Here is a 10038-nt window from a genome sequence, read left to right as displayed (position 1 = left end):
TCCGACTATTGTCTGGTTGAAGGCTTATGCGACACACATCGGTGAAAGAACATGATGCCAATCCTGAGCGGTCCATTCGGCATGTTGTAGGGCCCATCTGTAGCTCACTGCATGGTGTCGGTGTTGCAAAGATTGACCTCGCCATGTACGTCGGGACTGAAGTTGTGCATCATGCAGCCTATTGCGCACAGTTTGAGTCGTAACACGACGTCCTTGTGGCTGCACGAAAACCTTTATTCAACATGTTAGCGTTGCTGTCAGGGTTTCTCCCAGCCATACTCCGTAGGTAGCGGTCATCCACTGCAGTAGTAGCCCTTGGGCGGCCTGAGCGAGGCAAGTCATCGACAATTCCTACCTCTCTGTATCTCCTCCATGTCCGGACAACACTTCCCTTGTTGAGAGCCCTTCCAGGCACAAAGCAACAAAGTGTACGGGATCTAACCGCGGTATTTATTGACCGTCTAGGCATTGTTTAACTACAGACAACACGAGCCGTGTACCTCCTTCCTGGTGGAATGACTGAAACTGATCGGCTATCGGGCCCCCTCCGTCTATTATGTGCTGCTCATGCATGGTTGTTTACATCTTTGGGTGTGTTTGGTGACATCTCTGAAGAGTCTATGATACAATATCCACAGTCAACGTCTGTCTGTCTTCCGGAGTTCTGGGAACCGGGTTGATGCAAAACTTTTTTGATGTGTGTGTATATCGAGACTCAGTTTGAAATTAGTGGAAAACGGAAACTGTTAGGTATGTGAACTAATATGCTTGGTGAGACTCCTTAGAGCAGTCAGGAGCGTATTCTCTGGTGGTTTTGCACATAACGGCAATTTCGTTTTTGCAAACATGTAGCTTCAGTTAGACCTAAAAGGTACTGCTAATTATGGATTTCATGAGATGCACACACGTGTGTTTCATCTTACAAAGAGAATTATTTTTAAATCGGAATTTGCGTTTTCATTCGGTAGAGCGCTCTCAGATTAGTCTAGTGCGTTATTCGTTTTATCGACATATATTAAGAGGGACAGTAAAGATCAGCTGACTAACGAGTACTACAGCAGTAGCTCGCCAGCCGCCCTGCCTCTCACTATCTGTTACCACAACGCAGCAGCGCTACTCAGTCACTAGTGGACTACTGGTTATTCTTCGTGCTTTACTTCCCCTTTAAAACATACCGATAAAATGGATAACACACTACACTAATTTCGGACTGCTCTACAGAACGTGCACATAAAATTGCTCTTTAAAAGTGATTCCGTTTGTAACTATAAACTAACTGAGATTTTCCATTGACACTGGGCATCGCATATGATTAACATTATTTATATGAGCCGAATTAATCTACATACTGAAAAAAAAACGAAACTGCAAATATCTTCCGCAACACCGCAGAAGAGGCTCCTGACGACCCTCCTGAGAGACTTACTGTATATCTGTATTATTTCCAAATTAAGTATCCTAGACCCAATTCTCCAAGTCCTGCGTAAATGAGCTGCAAAGAATGCCTCAGCTCAGTGACATTTGTCTTAACTAAATACAGAATGCAAACTAATATAAAATATTTGACACCTAATAATCGATCCTTTGTAGATGTAAATAATTTGGAGCCAAAAAGTCATATAACGTATACAGGACCTTAACATGTGACAATAATCATTCAGAAAGATAATAAACAAACTTCCCACTGAAGGTATCGGATAAATTGCTGAAATATGTCTCGGTAATAACAAAACTACGAAACGATGACTTGTACAGGACGGAATTCCTCTCCCAATGTAGAATATATGTAAGTCAATACATTGCATATATCTGAAGGACAGGATCCAGTGCTTTATTTGAACTCCATGAGACTTTTTGCTGTTGAGACAAACTTTGGAAGAGCATGGAGTAACTATGATTTGCCAGTGAGTATGAAACATAGCTTTTTCCATCGTTTCTATTGAACTGTCCATATCAGTAATCTGAATTACTTGAAGGAAGTGGTTGTTACTTACTGTGGCTGCCTAACTGCTATCATTTCTGGTGTTTCCCTAATGACAAAATCCTCACAGCATTTGACATATGTTACAGTACCAATCATAGCTCTTACCCATACAGAATTAATCCATACTATTATTACAAATGCGAAAGTAATTATCTCTTACGCTTGTATGACTATATTGCTGAACCGATTTTGGTGAAGCTTGCTATGGAGATAGTTTGAACGCTGAGGAAGGACATAGGCTACTGTGTAAATTGTTTAAGACAACACATGTATTGATTTGAAAAATATGACTCGATATATGGAACAATACTATCGTCTGAAAAAGCTATTTACTCTTTGAATTTTGAACTTAAAAATACTTGCGAAAATGCGTTTATTGCTTCACATGTTCTACATAATATGATTCAACGCATTAATGCAATAGTTATTTAGTTTTGTGGGTGGGTTTAGTAGAATCTGACATCTGCACCATTTTAGTGCGATAATGTGTTCATTGTAAGTAAGTATTGTAGTAGTTATATTATATGTTTATTACCTTATAAATTAAAAAGAAACGTTTATTTTTAATTTTAAATTCAGTGCATTAATGTGAGTTCAGTAAATGAGGGTTGTAAAATGATCCTTTCATACAGTGTCCGTTTAAAAAAAGGAAAAAAAGACGATCATTCCACTTCGGACCTGTGGAAGGTATATTAACTTATTTGTTTTAGTTGTAAATATTTGACATGTAGTTTTTTTGCATCCTGGAGGACCTCAACACTACAGATCAATTGGAATGAAAGTAAATCTAATCCAATCTAATCTTATACAATCCTCTTTGTGATACATACTTCCATGCTAATACCAGTCATAATACTTTTGCATTTTAGCCTTAGAGCGTCGTGCGTCTCCTAACTTGTAATATGTATTCCAGTTTACATAACAGTTGGTGATCATGCAGTTATTGCTGTCTTTTGATCATGGGATACTGGATCGGATTGTTCTGGCTCACGACTGTATGTGTGTTTTGTCCTTATCATCAATTTATCACCGTTGTTGCGCAAGAAGCCGAAGAAGCGCCAAGTAAAAAGATTTGCATCAAGCTCCCGAACATAAAGCCATAGGCACATTGAATTTCATTTTACTCATAGGCGAGCACATCCACGAGTAACATATAGAATACAATGCTTATATAATCCTCCACGTGTTTATTTCATAGTTCCATACCAATATTTTAAATTCTTAAGTAACTTTGTTTCTTTTTCACAACTAAACCACAGAACGATGAAATTTGGTACAGGCATAGACTGAATCGTGACGAAGATTATATGATATTTTGGAGAGGTAATTCCTGTTTGAGTAAACATTTTTAAATATGGTGTACATGAGGGGGATCCAGACCATGCTGACACAATGGTCAGCGACTCCTGGTATTTATAGGTTGTTCCGTGACAGTGCGAGTCCAACGATACTGTTGGGGTGGTTTTTGATAGTGATTTGCTCAACGATATGCAAAACTGGAGAATCTTTCTTGAGATACAACAATAAACTCTGACCGTAAGGTCGACAAATTTAGAACTATTATGACATGCCTTGAAAACGTATTGTAGTGGGACAACCGTTTAGGATAGGGAAAGTTAGTTTTATGCAATATTCTGAGCACAAGTTACAGCCAGGTGTCAGCCGGACTGCAGTGAGTTACGCATACGAGCAGTTGCGAAGGCAATTAGAGGCCACATGGGCGTGGAACTGCCATAGAGGGCACACACAGCTGTTTTACATGGCGCAATTCACAGGCAGAAGGGGGCCACTGGCCAACCTGTATTATGCGTACATGACGCAAAGCGGCGTGCTTGGTAAAAGAGAGGTGCACAGCCAAGTATAAATAGGTGCAATTTTCTAATGAGACTCATTCAAGCATGGCAGCTCTCATGGGCGGTGGGGGGTGACACACCGCCAGCTATACACAGCAGTAGATGGGGCGCCAGTGTTCCAGTCCATGGCCGGTCGTTGGTTCGACCCTTTGAGGCTGACACAGGGGCTGTAGCCAGCCAGTGGCGGGCCACTCCATGGCTTGCTACTGCGGGCAGTCGTCCTAGCTTCCAACACGCACTGGTGACTTGCGTGGAGAGGGTCAAAGATTCGGCTGCGGATCAGGGGCGCTTGTCATCGCTGAGTCCTAAGCCACGCCGGGAAGGGAACACGACGCGAACCATCTCGCAGTTATCAGTGGGCCGCTCGGTTGCTCCTCGGAGTGGCGCCGAGGCAACGAGGACGGGGACAGCTGAGTCGGCAGCCGGCGCAGCCTGACGCCATCGGAATGCCGAATTCCATGGCTGGGCAAGGCCGGCTCGACACAGCTTGCGTTGCATGGGCTGCTCTGGTGCTTCTTCACCATTGCGGAGCCCTGTGATACAGACCAAGAGGAACGAGGGCACTGTAGTTGGAAACAATAAGTCAATAGAAAAGCACAGACGAGTCTTAATATGGCATCTCTTGGCACCAGCCACTACAGTTTGTCTGATTTAGCCCTTAGATCAGAGAGACATTGAGTTGCGAAAGTTTCTCGCAAAAACGTCGGAGTAGCCTCAGGTCCACCACACCTTAAGCCACAGAATGTCAGATGGCCTTAAGAGCTACGACAGTAGAACAGTCACAAACACGTCGCATTTTAGACACTCATCTCTTACGGCTTCCGAGAAAGCTGAATTCACAATGACAGAATCTTATCAAGACTATTCGACAAATAAGGACGTGTCGTACCTCTGCATATGGATTGTGGTAGGCTTTTTGCGAGGCTGGATTTGATCGTGACCTATAAATTGATTGTGTTAATCATAAATTAATCATCTCAGTGAGCTGGATAAAAAATGTAGGCACTATAATGCATTGAAATGGAAGGAGCAAAATGTTGGCAAGTGTTGCTCTGGAGGCAATATTTCACATCCAGTACAAGGTGAGCCAGTAGAACCCGTATGAACTCTACATCTGGACGAATGTAATGAATTCAGACATCTTTTAATCATATTAAGAAAATATAACGCATGCTTTGAAATTAGAACAAAACAACGGAAACACATTCATTATGTACATACACACCAGCGCTGCATTTTTTGTACATACACAACTACATATAGACATTTACACTTAACTACCTTACCATCACTCATCATAACAAAAAAGCTGATATTTGACCACAGTTGTGGATAGCAGTTATTTTTAGTGTATGATTTAGTGATTCCAGAATTTTGCCAATTCTTTATCAATTCGTTGTGACAGTACAGCAATAAGTTATATGTCCCTGTTTGTCTCAACCATTTCTAACTATTTTCTTTTCCTTCCACACCCCGTTATTTGGATTCTTTTTGTAATTCTGGCTTTCTTAATGTCTTATTAATGTCATACTTCACTGTTCTCCTGCAAAAATAACTTTGAAAGAAAACCACCTCTAGGCCTACGTACATTACATTTAGAACTAATTACTGTCCAATGGTACACATACCTGCCATAGACTTATTGTAAGAGTGCATTGAAATTTTCTGTTGACTGTCGTTAATTATTCTGTGTTCTATAATACAGCTTCGTTACGGTCAGATAAATTGTTCAACATGCCTGGGATGCATCAGGATCAGCCGAGCTATTGTCTTCAAACTATTTATTTATATCACTGATCTAGTGTTTACTATAAAACTGTTGCATGTTAGGTACTGCTCTCCTCTATAATGTGGTGCGAAAATTAATAACAAAATTCATGTTATAAGTGTCAGTTTTGTTTTATACTAATCATCCAAAATTCATTTGCTGATTTTTGTCTGCTAGGTGTCACAGGCTTAAATATTTCAAAGAATAAGTGAAGGTTTTTAACTTTTCCATATTAAGGATTTAAGGTATAAGCTGTTGTATTTTATCACTAAAAAAGGTAGTATTCAACTGTGTTTAGTCCTACACACAGCTAAGTAATGCGTTTCGAGAGGCAATTCTCACGACTTAAGTTTTACAACCTGATGATCTTGAAACGCGTTGTTGAAGTGGGTCTAGGACAGAAAACGTTTGACTGCAACTTATTACTGTTTCCAACGTTCCCCAATGGGCATCTGTTTACTGTAATAGTTATAAATGACTTTTCTGGAGCAGTAATCCACATTGTTGTCCAGTTAGAAACTACTTGTGCGATTTGTAGACGATTTTACTATTTTCGTACATGACAACTTCTTCATATTCCATATTTTCCCTACAGAAAGGGACTGCTAAATTCTAATTTCATTTCTTTTAGACATGGACTCCTGTATTTATATGGTGCTCAGATAGACATAATGCATTAAAGACCTTTGACTCTCTAGACTGTGTAAACAGCTAAGAAGTTCCTTAAATTGAGGTGCTCCCTAGAAGGATGTTGCTGTAGCTAGTGTTCTTTCCATGATTCACTTCTAATGGAGACCACAGAAGTAATGGGACTGTACCAGGACAATGCTTATGATTTATAATCCACACACGTTACTTATCACACAAGTTATTGTGCTTGTAATTACTGTTTACCTTTCGATTTGGGCTAACCTTTCCCTTATAGTTATAATTTATTATCCAGTTTATTATTTTCATCCCTACAGTTTATTATCCAATTTATTGTCCTTTTGCCATCATTTATGACGCAAGATGTTGCCCAATATTGCGGAGGATCAAAACTACACCAAGGTGTCAGATCCATAAAAGTATTCCTTCAAGGATGATTTCCCCCACCAGTCCCCTCTGCAAATTTTAAAACCACATTTCTCCTAGCTGCTGGACTTGAACATTTAGACAGTATAATCTCCATAGATCAGGAGTTCGTATCCCTCATTGCTGCCAGGCTTGACCATGAGGATAGAGTATTCTCCATAAGTCTGGGATCATAGTATCTCCCCATGCTTACAGCCTTGAACTTCTAGACATCTGGTCTAGTACAGCCTGCAGGGCAGATGCTCACCCACTCCCTCTCCATTCTAGGTCACCAGTTAGGAAAATGGCTTGCAGTTATCCGATGGCTGTTGCATGCACTTCCTTTCTTCCAGTCCCCTTGGCCACTCGTGGCTACACATAAGCTACAGCCACACGAGTTGTATTCACTTCATTATTAACCTGTTATCCACCAATGGAGGTGCGAATGGGCAGAGTGATTAGTGCAGTAGATCGGCAGATAACATTAACTAAGTATTCATTTGTAGGCATGACCTAATAAATACTCGTAACTTTAGTGTTACAGATTGCAGCGTAACAACAACATTTCCAGGTGTTGATACACTAACTCTGTTGATGGAGGTTATAGCTGCTTCTGATGCAAGAGGCTTGTTTGAGATGAAGAAACTGACGCCACTACCCAATTAGAACTCTGCTCATTAGCATCAGTCGTTATATGTGGGCTGACAAAATAATTTACAATTTCATGCAGTGGTTATATGGCATTTTCTGTTTCCAGGGTATTTTGATTATAGCAGTCAGATGAAAGCTCTACAACTAACCTTTACGATGCCAATTTCATGAGTGTGCATGTGGCACTGGCAGCAGAGGATGATACAAATGAGAAACATGGTTCTCTGTATTTTCTGTATCTGTCAGGTCACTGATTGCCCATGTGTGTGTGACCACCTACCTAATCGCCTGAGGCCTTGGTAAGTCAATGGAGGGAGTTGGAACCACATCTGTACACAGAAGTCACATAATTCCCGCAAATTCTAGAGAGAAGGGCGAAGACGCCACATTCAATCACGTCCCAGACGTGTTTTATCAGGTTAACTCACCACAGTGTTCATTCAACCACTCCATCACGCTCCTGCCTTGTGACATGGCCCATTACCTTGCTGAAAATTGTCACTGCGATCGGGAAACATGGTCATCATGAAGGGGCGTACGAGATGTGCAACCAGTGTACAAAACTCCTTGGGTATCATGTTAACTTGCACGGGCTCCACCGGACCCAAGGATGCCCTGCCCACATTAATGGTTCCTAGAGCATAATTGAGCCAATGTCTGTCTCCAACCAGAAGAACAGCTCTCCTAAGGAACTGTATTCCTCGAAGACGACAGATTCTTGCCCTACCATCAAAAATGGTTCAAATGGCTCTGAGCACTATGGGACTCAACTGCTGAGGTCATTAGTCCCCTAGAACTTAGAACTAGTTAAACCTAACTAACCTAAGGACATCACAAACATCCATGCCCGAGGCAGGATTCGAACCTGCGACCGTAGCGGTCTTGCGGTTCCAGACTGCAGCGCCTTTAACCGCACGGCCAGCCCTACCGTCGGTATGATGAAAAAATATTGGATTTCACCAGACCATGCAATGCTCTGCCACTGTGCCCAAGTCCATTGAGAATGGTCATTCGCCCTTTTCAGTCATTGTTGCTGATGTCATGGTATTAACATTGACACATGCTTGGGTCACTGGCTGCAGAGGCCTGTTGTTAGGAGTCTTCAGTGCGCTGTGTGTTCAGACGCACTTGTGCCCTGCCCAACATTAAATTCTGAGATTAGTTCCGCCACAGTTCACCGCCTGTCATGTCTTACCAGCCTGCCCAGACTACGGCGTCTGACATCTGTAATGAGGGCCAGCCGCCCAACTTCACTATGTCTGGACGCGGTTTGACATTGGTTTCAAAATCACACCACTCCTCGAACACCCGACAAATCGTGCAGTTACCGAAATGCTCGTGGCGGGACACTGGGCCATCACAATCTGCCTCTGGTCAAACTCAAATAGACCGGATGCCTACCCCATTCTACACATGGAGGGAACGCTCACTGATACTACATTAACCGTGTGTGTGTGTGTGTGTGTGTGTGTGTGTGTGTGTGTGTGTGTGTGTGTGTGTTGTGCGTGTGTCTCATTAGCAGTCCTTCCTCGCTAGGTGACGCTGATATCGCCTGGGCACGTTTATATCGATAGTAAGTCGGTGATAATAGTATTCTGGCTGATCAGAGTATAAGGGCCGTCGAAGTTGCTGATGACGATGTGCGCCCAGCCTTTATATAAATGAGTATTTGCCAGCACCTTGTATGTCATTCTGTACTGTATCTCTTGGGGTGGTCGTGGATCCAAATTTATAAACTCCATGTAGTGATAATTATTGCATGAATAGCTGGCGATTACTGCAAAGATTAAACAAATGCATTGTGTTGCAATATATTCCATGGACATTCGAGATTCTGTGACTAAACTTTTCTTTGTGTTCTTCAATTCTTGGACTCGAAGAGGAAAGAATGTTTGTCTGAGCTTCATCATGCTCTAACAGTCTATGTAAGTTGTAAACGAAACTAAAATGTAGTTGTTCATGACTTTAAATCTGTGTATGGTACGCAACTACACTCCTGGAAATGGAAAAAAGAACACATTGACACCGGTGTGTCAGACCCACCATACTTGCTCCGGACACTGCGAGAGGGCTGTACAAGCAATGATCACACGCACGGCACAGCGGACACACCAGGAACCGCGGTGTTGGCCGTCGAATGGCGCTAGCTGCGCAGCATTTGTGCACCGCCGCCGTCAGTGTCAGCCAGTTTGCCGTGGCATACGGAGCTCCATCGCAGTCTTTAACACTGGTAGCATGCCACGACAGCGTGGACGTGAACCGTATGTGCAGTTGACGGACTTTGAGCGAGGGCGTATTGTGGGCATGCGGGAGGCCGGGTGGACGTACCGCCGAATTGCTCAACACGTGGGGCGTGAGGTCTCCACAGTACATCGATGTTGTCGCCAGTGGTCGGCGGAAGGTGCACGTGCCCGTCGACCTGGGACCGGACCGCAGCGACGCACGGATGCACGCCAAGACCGTAGGATCCTACGCAGTGCCGTAGGGGACCGCACCGCCACTTCCCAGCAAATTAGGGACACTGTTGCTCCTGGGGTATCGGCGAGGACCATTCGCAACCGTCTCCATGAAGCTGGGCTACGGTCCCGCACACCGTTAGGCCGTCTTCCGCTCACGCCCCAACATCGTGCAGCCCGCCTCCAGTGGTGTCGCGACAGGCGTGAATGGAGAGACGAATGGAGACGTGTCGTCTTCAGCGATGAGAGTCGCTTCTGTCTTGGTGCCAATGA

Source organism: Schistocerca serialis, chromosome 1 (genome assembly GCF_023864345.2).
Source record: "Schistocerca serialis cubense isolate TAMUIC-IGC-003099 chromosome 1, iqSchSeri2.2, whole genome shotgun sequence".
Taxonomy (NCBI): domain Eukaryota; kingdom Metazoa; phylum Arthropoda; class Insecta; order Orthoptera; family Acrididae; genus Schistocerca; species Schistocerca serialis.
This window is presented reverse-complemented; position numbering follows the sequence as displayed.